Here is a 12,685-nt window from a genome sequence, read left to right as displayed (position 1 = left end):
AATCCTATCCCCAGGATCCCCTTAGAAGCCCTCATGGACTAGTGTGAGGTTACATACTATTGGCAGCTGTAAGGCTTGGCCATGCCCAAGAAGGCCCAATGGGCCCTGATTACTTTGTTTTATTAAGCAACATTCTATGTATTATGGCTCCATTAGCCCATTGCACCCGATTACCTATAAATAGGACCAGTTGTGCACTATAGCGGGGATCCCAGATTTTTTCTTATAAGCAATTACTCAGCTCAAATTTTCAGAAAACTCCATTGTCAAAATCTCTCTAAAATCTAATACAAGAGACTCATGTAATAAGGCTCATTAACTCCCAAACCACGTAAAAAATTGGTTGGCTTATCTTTGATCTTTTCTTTCAAGCTCTTATTTCTCATTATATTTCTAGTTTCTGAAAAACTTTATAAACATTTTAGAGTTTTCATTGAGAGCTGAAGGAAGCTTGAATGAATCTCGATCATTTATGAAGAATGGTGAACACCAGGCATACCGTATTTGATCCTGCTCACCAGCAACAACAAGACAATGGAGAACCATTGCCCAACCAAACATTTCCTCAAGACCAACCTGAGGATACACCTTATCAGGCCCCACTGCCTGACGATCCCCAGAACTTCGGGGACAGGGGTGATTACGACGAGGAAGATGAAGGAGAATATGAGGATCATGAGGTAGAGAACCCCACTGATCCCAATGAGAAGGATATGGATGTTGAGCAGGAGGATCCAGAGTTGACCCGCCTGAGGTAACAGGTCCTAGATCAAAAAGCCAAGCTAGCTGAATAAAAAGAGGCTACTCGTCAGATGCAAGAGTCCCTTCTGGCTCTTCAGGCCTTCATTGCTGCCCAAGGATTGGTAGCCAATCCTTCTGCCGTTCCACCTTCAGGAACGCAGCAGCATGTCCCACCTATCAGGACGGGCATACCTAACAAAACTACCCTTGTCCCTCCTCCGGGACCACATCCAAGATCTGTACCGTCATATCCGGCTCAGGAGAAAGGAAAAGGCAAAATGGTCGATCCTATGGGAAAAACAAACACCAGAAGAAAGCTCATCCCATTCCAAAAATTGGGGCTAACCCAAGGAAATTCCCTAGGAAAGAATAAATGAATCCTGTTCCAGGATGGGATCATCCGGACGATCTACAAGGAAAGTGCTCGCAGTGTATCAAGCCTCAATATGTCCCTAGACAGGACGAACAGGAACGATGCTTCTATCCTAAGGCTTCCGTGAACAATGATCACGGAGGAACAAACATGAAGAAGAACCAGAGGCCATCAGTTCGGGAGACGATACTTCCTCGGTGGACTTACGTGATGGCCTTAATGCTCGAAATGAGCCGGCCCGCAAAGAAAAGATTTGCCCCCGAGGAGGTAACTCAACAACAGGATGAATGAGAGAGCCTGGATGATGGAATGGCCAAACAGTTCATGGAATATTTGGTCGCTCTTAAGAAGGTCACGAATACCTTGGTCCAAAAACAAGAAGGCAGAGGTTCTGATTCTGAAGATGAGGAATAGGATCCATGTGCCAAACACATCCTTGATGTGGTATTACAAAAGGGGTTCAAGATGCCGAACCACTCGCCTACACGGGGAACACAGACCCAAGGGACCATTTGTCCTGCTACAATCACCTAATGATCGTGGCTCACATTTGTGACAATGGCAAGTGCTTATGTTTGTCGATCACTCTGGTTTGGCCCGTAGAAGAGTGGTGTAAAAGACTCAAGCTGAGATCTATCCAATCTTGGTTCAGACTGCAGTCGGCATTCCAGAAGTAATTTGTGGCCGCCATGAAGATGGACATGCAAATTAGTGTGCTGGCCAATGTCAAACAGCATCCTACGGAGACCCTCAAGGCTTACATCTAGCGCTTCACAGAGAAAGCCTCGAAAACAAAAGTGGATGACAGACAATGCCTAGTGGCTCTCCAATCCGGGATCAGAGTTGGATCCCCACTCTAGGACGACATGCAGCGCAGCAAGGCAGCCATCCTTGAAGATTTTATCAGGAGGGCACAAGGTTTTATCAACTGGGAGGAGGCTGAATCCAAGGCTTTGGGTGGTAGCTGACAACCCAGTCGATTGCCCAAACCTTCCTCAGATATGAAATGCAGTATCCCACAAATTTCCACCTGGCACCCCCGGCGACTTGCGGATCCACTGGTACACATGGGACACCATTCATGACTCTGACGGTCTATGGGCCCACTCAATGGTATATACTCTGTCTCCAACAACCCCATTCTCTGGGTATGGAATGACTCCCACCAAATACAGTGTTCCGCCTGGCAGTGCCCAACCGCTCCAAAATGGAGGAGCTGAGGCTAGCATAAACCTATCCCGAGGAAAGAGATCGGGCAAAGGTCAAAACCGGTCTGAGCCCTCAAAATAAGGAAAAAGGGGTTATGAACCCCAACACACAGAGTACACCGACTAGGTTGACACTAGGGAAAACCTCTATCTGGCAATGGGAAATGTAGTCCCATACCAGAAGCCAGCCCCCATGTTCAAAATGGGAAATAATACGAAGGACACCAATAAAAGATGCACCAACCACAAGGACATGGGTCATACGACAAAAGAGTGTCGATAGCTGAAGGACGATATCGAGAACCTGATCAAGTTGGGGAATCTCCTCCAATGGGTCAGGATGCCAATAGGGGTTTTGAGACTACCAAAAGTTCCCAGATAGCCTACAGCCCCAGGTGCACGTGGATCATATTGACCTCTTCAAGGAGCAGAGGCCCTCAGGGAGTCCCAATAGTGCAAGCACCTGGACCCGGAATGCCATATCCTCCGGGAACCGCGCCTCTGTGAATAGATGGTCACGTGGCCACCATATCAAGAGGCCCACATCTGGGAGGACCATCTCGGAATGATAAAAAATGATACCTCAGTGAACTCGATCGCGACCATGAGGTATGCGCCTTGGTCCAAACTCCAGCCCAGAGCCAGAAGTTAATGAACCCGGCAAACATGTTCACAGAAGAGGATGTGTAAGATTCAACTACTCATGATGTTGGGGAACAAGACTCAAGGCTCGTTCAAATATTGTATGTTCGTAGTTGTGGACTGGCCCACCGCATAAAACGTTATTTTTGGTCGTCCCGCATTGGTCAATTTCGGCGCCATCATCTCCATCTGCCATCTCTGCATGAAGTTCCCATGCGATAACATAGGAGTGGGAATCGTGTGTGGAGATCAGAAGAGCGCCTGAAAGTGCCATCATGTCTCCGCCCGACCAATCTACATGGTCCAGGAAGAGCCTCTTGAAGAGGAAAACGCTGATCCAATTCCACCACCACAGCCAGCACGAAGGGTGGTCCGGGAAGAGGATGAATTGAATCCGAGGATAGGAGCAGATAGGGCATTGGAACCCACACTACAACAAAAAATACTTCCAATAAGACCGAAAAAGTATTATCAAATATATACCATAACACTTTTTGATGTGTTAAGGAAAGCGGTGTTATAGTAGGTCAGAGTACTTTGCATAACACTTTTCCATAGTTATAGACATGTGTTATGGTATAGCCTACAATAACACTTTTGTTGTGTTATTTTAATAGTTAGATAAGTATTTCATTGTTATTTATAAATAGATTATATAAAACTTTTTTGTACTTATAAAGTAGTGTTATGATACACTTTATAATAACACATAATTTTATGCTTATAAACCAGTGTTATTGTAAAAAGATACAATAACACATTTTTTGTATTATTTTAATATTTGGATAAGCTTGAATTATTATTATATAAACCTGTACATTATAATTATTTTGTATTGCTTTAATTAAAACCCACTTCATTTAATAGACTTAAGACACCCTTAACATTGTACAAATATATTTTTGAGTACCTATGATATTGTTCATAACACATATATCCAAATAATTGTGTCAAAATACATTCAAGATTATCTAAACAACTATCTAAAAGTCTTAAGATATTCAAAATTGCCTAATTAACATAAACAAAACATTCTCACAATAGTCAACAAAATATTCTTAAACAGTTGCATATTCAAAAGTAAAAGTAGGAATTCGTGATCTTCCAAATGTAAACCTTCCAAATCAGATTTTCTTTTGCACTTCACTTGTTGAATCTGGTAAATAAAACATAAAAGAAAAACTAATGAGATCATGAAATATCATATCATTCATAGTGAGAGGCAAAGAATATTGCAGTTATATGGAAACTGAAAGAAATCATCCTATTCATAATTACTAATAAGCTGAAAAGTATCACAATATATAAAGTGTGGTTATGAGGGAAATGTATAGATTTCATGCTCAAAATCATGATCAAAGTGTCCAACTAAGATACAGGTAATAATTTACATAGAAAACCCAAAAACTTTCCCCTTTCAGACACAAAAAAGAGAGAATAAAATTAATACAAAAAAAAACTTTAACCGGCAAATATAACAAACCAAGAATATAACAAAACCTCCTTAAATCAGTGCAACTAATGGCAATCATACGCAAATTAGACATATTTTTCCACCAAAGTCTCAATTTTTCACTCCATTAAATAGATCTCAAAAACAAAATAAAAAAAACTACAGATATAAACAAAAACCAATCTATAAATCATATTTATTTATCAACAAAAACAAAAGCCAGCTACTAATCTCATATATTTATCAACTGCATATCATATATATAAATAAATACATATATATACCACAAAATCAAAACTGGTTTTGGGTGATTTTCTTCGTAGTATCAGATTAGAGAGAGACAAAGAAAAAATAAAGTTAAAACTAAAATAAAAGGAATAAAACCAAAAAAAAAACACACATATATAGCATTGATCATCCATATTAGACACTCAATGTATACACATGAGGAAACTTTTTAGAAGAGAAAAGAAATTGTACAACTTAAAAATAAAATCAAGCAAACTGGCAAGCAATTCCTAAAGAATTGCATTTTAACAATAATCATGCACTAATAAAAAAATCTCTTAGTAATCTAACCAACCAATAAAAAATGTTTATTCAGTCACAAAAAAATCTAAAGACAATACTTTTCCGACAATGTAAAAATATTATGCATTATTTCTCATTTATATACAATCTTTTTTTATAAATATATTACAGGGCCTTGAAACGGACCACTAACACACATACTCATCTACTCATCTTAATACTATCTTAATGAAAGAGAAGCACATGATACGCCTTGAGTTCAACATGTTAGGAACGAGTTTCCTAATACGCAGCGGAAAGGTGGTGTGGTTGGCCCAGTGTACAACAAAAATTTTGTAACATATTTAAACTACCTTTAAATATGCGGATCCATTAATATACATACATTAATCATAAGCAAGATAGTGATAGAAATCATACCTCTTGAAGCCTATCAAGTGTCCTTGCTATCTTCTCGTATTTAGAACGATCTTCCTATCCAAGCTGCTCCACGTACTCACACCAAGATCTTCCAAAGCGTTCTCTACACCTCAAGAAATGTGTGGGCACTTAGAGAATGAAGGATAGTTTATTTGTGATTCTTCTTGATGTACTCAACTCATGAGATCAAGAGAATAGGCCTGAGAATTGGTTCTTTATTTTCAGGGAGAGAGAAAACTATCATTCTATTTTTCACAGAGCGAATCTTCTGAGATGTCTCACACTCACATCTCTTATTTTGAATAATAATCTGATCAGTCTTACTTAACAGAAAATATTCAAAATTTAAAAAATAAATCTGTAACCATTTTACAATTTACTTTTTAATTAATTAATTATTCCATTAATGAAAAAATCCAAAAACCAATTTTTTGAATTATCCATTAATTAATTAATTAAAATAAATAAAATTGAAAACGCCATCCCTGAAAAATACTGTCCTACACGCCACACACAGTCCTGGACTGTGTGTGAACGTGTAGCTTCCTAGTTTCTAGGGATATTGGTTTTTCATATTTTATTTAATTATTTATTCAAATTACTTTGTCAGATAAGTTCCAACAACCTGATAACTAATTCAAATTTGAATTCAAATTAATTATCTATTGAATTAATTATCAAGTATAATTAATTATTTGAATAAATATTAATCTTTTAAATTCAAATCCAATTTGAACTTATCAGATTATTTTCTCCCACTCAAATAAAGATATTTAATTAATTCTACCAATTAATTAAATCCAAAATTTTCGAAAATAAATATTTAATTAATCATAATTTCAAAAATTAAAATTAATTAATTATTTAATTAAATTTCGAAAATTAATTTAATTATTTAATATAATTTCGAAAATTATATAATAATTAAATATTAATTAATTTTGTTAACTACAACTAATTTGTAATTAATTAATTAATCAATATTATCATATAATTGCATATTTGGCCTGAAGAACAAACTTCTTCTTAAATATGTCTTTAAACTATTTTCCCTTCATATCAACTCTTACCTTGAACAGTGTTGATAGAGCCACTATGGGGACCTATGGACCTATAATTCTAAGCTCCAATAAATTTGAGATTATTAATTAAACTCTTTAATTAAATAATCTTAATTTATTAATCTCATGATTATTCCACTATAAATATGAGACTGCACTCTTGTAATTATAGACATTTCATTTACTGAGTACTTTATAATCATAAAGCGTCCATTGATTTAATCATTGCATACAACTTGACCCTCTAATAATGGTTCATAATTAATCGGGAATAAAATTACCATTTTACCCTTTTAATTATGTCTTGTTTCCTTAAGTACCATTGACTCTACTAGTGAAGGTTAATTCATAACTAAATTATGAATTTGAGCTCAATAACCTTTCGATCCCAAAAGTCAACCCTTAAGAGAACCATCATTCAATCTCTTGCGAGAAGGTATAGATTCCATATCTGTATACTATGTCCCCAGCCATCTATATTAATGAGTTCCCAAAACAAAAGTTTCTAGCCTGATCATTCTGACAGACCCTAACAAGTGAATCAAAGAACTCATATAACATCAACAGGAGTTCATAGTAACCTCAGGATTAAGATCTATTTGTATATGATCATCAGTTGATATGTTTATTTAATACTTCGAAACGGTATTTAACTAAGTATTAATAAACATATCTGGTCCAGTTCTATATATTCTCTAATATATAAAGCACCTCCACTAAAGTGTCCTACCACACTAGTGATCCGGATCTAGATCACATGTATTCATAATACTAGTGGACCGTACTTGCAGTAATTAATATAAAGATTCCATAACTTTATTTTACTGAGAATATTCAAGTTCATTTATCTCAAACACAATCCTCTCGTACTAATACGTTTTTGAGATTACATTCATGAACTTAGGAATTTTCCTGATATTTACATAATATTATCATAGAATAATATAGTCCATAAAATATATGCAAAACAAATTCAATTTATTTATTTATTTCATAAAAACAATGTCTACTACATATGCTTTCAGGGCACATTTCCAACACAACAATGGCCGAGCAATGTTAAACACTCTTGCTCTCTTTAAAAACAAAATTAAGGAAACCTCACTATCAATTCAGCCGGATGAATAGAAAGAAGGTATTGGGAAAGGAAAGCCCAGAAATGTGGTATAGCAAGTTGCAAGCAAAGAAAATGTAATTTAGCATAATAGGAAAAGGCTGACACTATCAACAAAACCTAAACCAAAGCATCATGATAGCAGGTACTACAGGCAAGTTTGCCTTGATTTGTGATAAACAATCCCAACCAAAAAACATCAGTTGAAACCTATTATAGCAAAACCAAACTACATATGGTTTTGTAGTCTGACCATTTTTGTATGAGAAGTGGAAACAAAATAATTATCAATAATAAAGAGAAGGAAAACTGAAGAGATTCAAAAAATAGTGACCAGATGCATCTATACCAACAATGTTTGGCTACTCTGACAGATGAAAAATAAGCACTTTTAGTTCTTCTATTAGGGGCATTAAGCACATATTTTATAAATTAAAAAAAATCAGAAAATGGCATTTAGATAAGACAATACATGACTGTGTCAAATTGACATTAAGCTCCTCCAACCCCAATCAAGTAAAAAAGTATTCAAAATAAAATGCCAGAAAGTGTTTGTAATTTTTGCAAAAACTTTTTAAGGTTCAATGATATTTTTAAAGCTCTCATCACAATCATTATGAAAGCTCATAAGATGTCAATATTAGAGAGCTGATATGTATAAGAAGAAAATAATTTGATATACAAGACATAAGCTCACACATAATAGCATGTAATTTTCCTCCTAAACTTTGAAATAGAAAATCCAAACCTGCACAGGAGGGAATTCAGATGAACTGGATCAGACCTCCAAGATGAAGCGTATGTCGGTGGACCTGGAGGTGGACCTTGGGGCATAAGTGGAGGTGGAGGTGGAGGTGGAGGTGGCAGTTGTTGGCCGTTCAAAGTTGGATAACTAGAGGTGACACTAGGAACTGGACATCCAAAATTAGATGGTTATGATTAGGCTTACTTAAAAAGAAGTAATAAAGAGCATAAATGGTTGTGCCAATTCATTAGTCTGAAGTATTTCGAGAGATTAAATAAAGAGCATGACCATGTACTTAGACTAAGTCCAACAAGTCATAAGGATGAGGGAAAATAGCATACACAAAATGGTTAATAATTTCCCATAAAATTAACAGTGGGATCCAACAACAAACTGATAATCAGATATGCCAAGTACGTATAGTATAAGGATCACTAAAACAATGCATATATATTAAGTATATATACAACCTTAGATGTGTTTCTAAGTTAATGTAAGCTATCCAATGTAATATCCATCTTTTAGTTTCATATTCGACCTTAGATGTGTTTCCAAGTTAATGTAACCTTATAAAATTTATATGCAACTAAACCATCCCTTCTCATTAAGTTATTCATATAATATGTATATTATTGATTTATTTGAAAAAAATGGAGACACCATCTCAACATGCACGTAAGACTTTTCTGTTCCAAGGAACACATAATGCACATCTTTTGTTTTTATGCCAAGGGAACCATGTTATTCACACCCCTAATTATATTAGTGCGCACTAATCAAGTTATAAATATTTAAATAACTCCTCACTGCCACTGATACAAAGAAAATACCACCACCACAACCATAACTAGGAACACATATAAGATCAAGCAGACATCTATAATTGAGCACCACCACTGCTTAACATCTCTGTCGAGACCAACAACTCAAAAAACTAGTTTGGTACAACTAACTTCTACAAAATAATAAAGTTAACCCAGATTTTGACCAAAGCCAGAAAAGAGGAATCGCGAACCAATAATTGTATTTTATAATAGAACTCTGCAATCATTCTTTTGAAGATTTTGTCGATATACTACGATTTGAAGTGCGAAATACAAAATAAAAGGTTCATATAAAACAGGAGGCTTACTTATACTTCAATCCCTCCCAAAGTTCTATAAATTAAAGATGATGAAATGGGATAAGGAAACACTGAAAAAAAATCATTAACTCACTAAGAGCAACTTAATTTTATTAGTATAATAGCACAAAACCAGAACAGAAACCTACAGACAACTACTTTACTATAACCAAAAAGTAGAAGTTATGGAGAACTTTTCGAGCCATAACAGAAACCATAACAAACTTCAACCATCAATAGAGGAAAACTCATTAATCAAAAACTAAGATGCTACAGTATTAGTGAACTTCTAATTTGAATAAAAAAAATTCAGACAAATAATCACAAACAAATTGATCTCAGATAAAAAGGATAACACAGAGAGCTTGAGAAAGAGAGAGAGAGAGAGACCATACCTCGGTAGAGAAAGATAGAAAAAAACAAAAACCAAATTATCTCCTTGATGAAATATTAAGCTTTGCAAATTGAGAATGATGTGAACCAATCTTGAGAGTCAAGTAGGGACGGGACACAGCAAAACCAACGGAAACAACAAGGGTAACTGCTGATACCGCAACACCAGCAAATGGAGGATAAATTTTCAAACATATACATGGAGAACTCGGGGAGAGTAATCTACAATAGGTGGTGAAAGAAGAACCTACAAAGAATACCAAAAACACAATTTTTTCTCTTCGCGCTATATAAAACATGACCGCAAAGCATCATAAATAACGAAGAAAATCACTGAATTAATAGAACATGACCAGGCAAAAGTATGTACTGGCTCTCCTGCAAGAGAGAGGACAAAAATATCATATCATGAACAAAACTGCCAAGACTAGAGGGAAAAAAACTGGTAAGAATAAAAATGTTACCACCCAAATGCGAATCCTCCTCGCCATCACCAAGAACAACAAACCTACGGTGCCCTGATGAAGAGGCAGCCATTGGAAAAAATGGATGAAAGGAGAAGCCATTGATAGTATCTAAAGTGTCACACATACAAAAATGAGTTATAAAGGAAAGCACAAGTCAACTCTAATACGAATTTTTCCACATTCTAGTGGACCAGAGTATACCTAATGCAGCTTGAAAGCTTGATACCCATTGCCCAGTTTTAAGATCATATATATGAACGGAACCATCCTGAAACCAAAATATTAAATTAATAGAAGAAAAAATGCAGGATTGATTTTCTTAGGGAAACCTGCAATCATCTCATTTGGTTTCAACTATCATCTAAAATTTTGTATCGGCCTATTCCTTGCAGTAGTCATGATAAGAAATTAATCTAATATAAAATTATATTAAACACACTTTAGATATTTAATTAAATCATTTTGCAAACACAACAGTATTAATGTGAAGAGGCTTTGCACTGATTAAAATTTGGATGGGTGCACTATGGGTTTCCATATATTTTAGATTACTTCTAAGATTCATTTGGCGATAGATTGTGGGAAATTTGGGAATAGGCATGCTAAAAAAATGTCAACCCAAAGAAACTTGAGAATATGATGGTATGGTGGAATAAAATTACAATTAAAAAGTGTAATTTCTTTAATTAATTATAACCCAAATCTGAAAGTACTTGGCCATATGAAAGTTGAGATGCTACCTGACCACCTGTACCAAGATGTTGGCCTTGTGGTTCAATATCAAATGATATTCGTTGGTTGGTGTATTATGATGATCTATATAGCCTATAAGTAGGTCGAAATGAAGTGAGTACAATAGATTGACATTATAATATGTACTAATAGAAAAAGGTCACACTAACAAACAGATAGCATGAACCCCTTGAGAAAAAGAAAAAGTTGAGAAAAATCAGCGTTAGCATGTCAGTGTGGAGAGAACTCCAAAAATAAGACTGAAGATACTTTTCAATCCCATTTGTGCTTAAAAAAGTTTTGTCTGCAGATGTAGTCAAGAGTCTAGAGCTTCATGCATGTGAAGGTATTTTTTTCTGTAAATCTTCTGTTCGTGCTATCAAACCAAATATACCAAAAATAATATACAAAAATTAAAATGCCACAAAATATCTACATGCAGCTTCTTCCATTGAATTGAAACAAAGAAGTTGGACTAGAAAGTCCCCAAAGTGATTGACTTGACTGAATCTCAAGTCTTCTTCAAGCAGCTGTATGGGAAAACGAGTCTAGTCTAACCTTACCTAGTCTTCCAACAAGAAAAGAAACTATACCTAATAAACTTACAATAGAAACCATAAGATTAAAAAAAAAATTCCCAATGTACACCACATCCAACCAATAAGAGAAAAAGAAAAATCCAAAACACAACTATCATCAATGCTATCTAATTGCCAGAATAAAGAACTATACAAAAGGAGCACCCAGCAGCATAAATAGAAAGTAATTACACAAAAAGGGTTGCAGATGGAGAACATGTGATGAAGTAAATAAACAATAATAAAAAAATATAAAAAAACATAATTATAAATCCAATACCATAATTGTTTCTATTAACAAGTACATGCAGGGATATGTTAAGGCAAGCCACATTTTTCCCACTGAAAGAATAGTTTATATGGAATAAATCTCAGCAAAGTAAAGGAGATTATTAAACAATGTGAAAACAAACAACAAGGCTATATGGCTACAATCATTCTACTGACAACCAAACAGTCCAACTAAAGGATACACCTGTTGCTCTTCTCCAGTGCATTGCATGAAACCCACTAAAATGCACAAGAGAAGGTCTATGAAATATACTGCAAAATCCACTGACAACAACACCAACAACCACAATATAGGCACATACTATGTCATGCTCTAAAGCTTGGTTTATAATCTTCAACTGTAAAGAAAACTAACCTTTACAAATATGGTACAAAGTTGTAATGTACCTTAACTATCCAAATTTCTACTTTACTCTTAACTTCATACATGTAAAAAGGTCGTGATGAGAAGATGGATCTCAAGTAATAAATTCAATGGCCAGCAATAAATGGAAAGCTTAAATGTGTTCCTAATTCTTACACATTTTTGCATAATCATCAAGAACACCCCCCTTGCGCACTCCAAAAATAATAAATAATCAACAATTGAAAAATTATAACTAAAGAATCATTAAAAAAATAATAAAAGACATCAAGAACATCGCCCTTGCCAATTCCAAAAATGATAAATAATAACCAAATGAACAATAAAAAAAAGTAATAAAAGACAGGCCAAAGCTACAATTGTGTGACATTGGTCATGCTTGGTAATTTATATAAATATTATATATATAAAAATAAAAATTCGAAAGGAAGTTATCTATCAGACTTCAG

This window comes from Humulus lupulus, chromosome 7 (genome assembly GCF_963169125.1).
Source record: "Humulus lupulus chromosome 7, drHumLupu1.1, whole genome shotgun sequence".
Taxonomy (NCBI): Eukaryota; Viridiplantae; Streptophyta; class Magnoliopsida; order Rosales; family Cannabaceae; genus Humulus; species Humulus lupulus.
The sequence above is the reverse complement of the archived record's forward strand: the minus strand, read 5'-3'. Positions refer to the sequence as shown.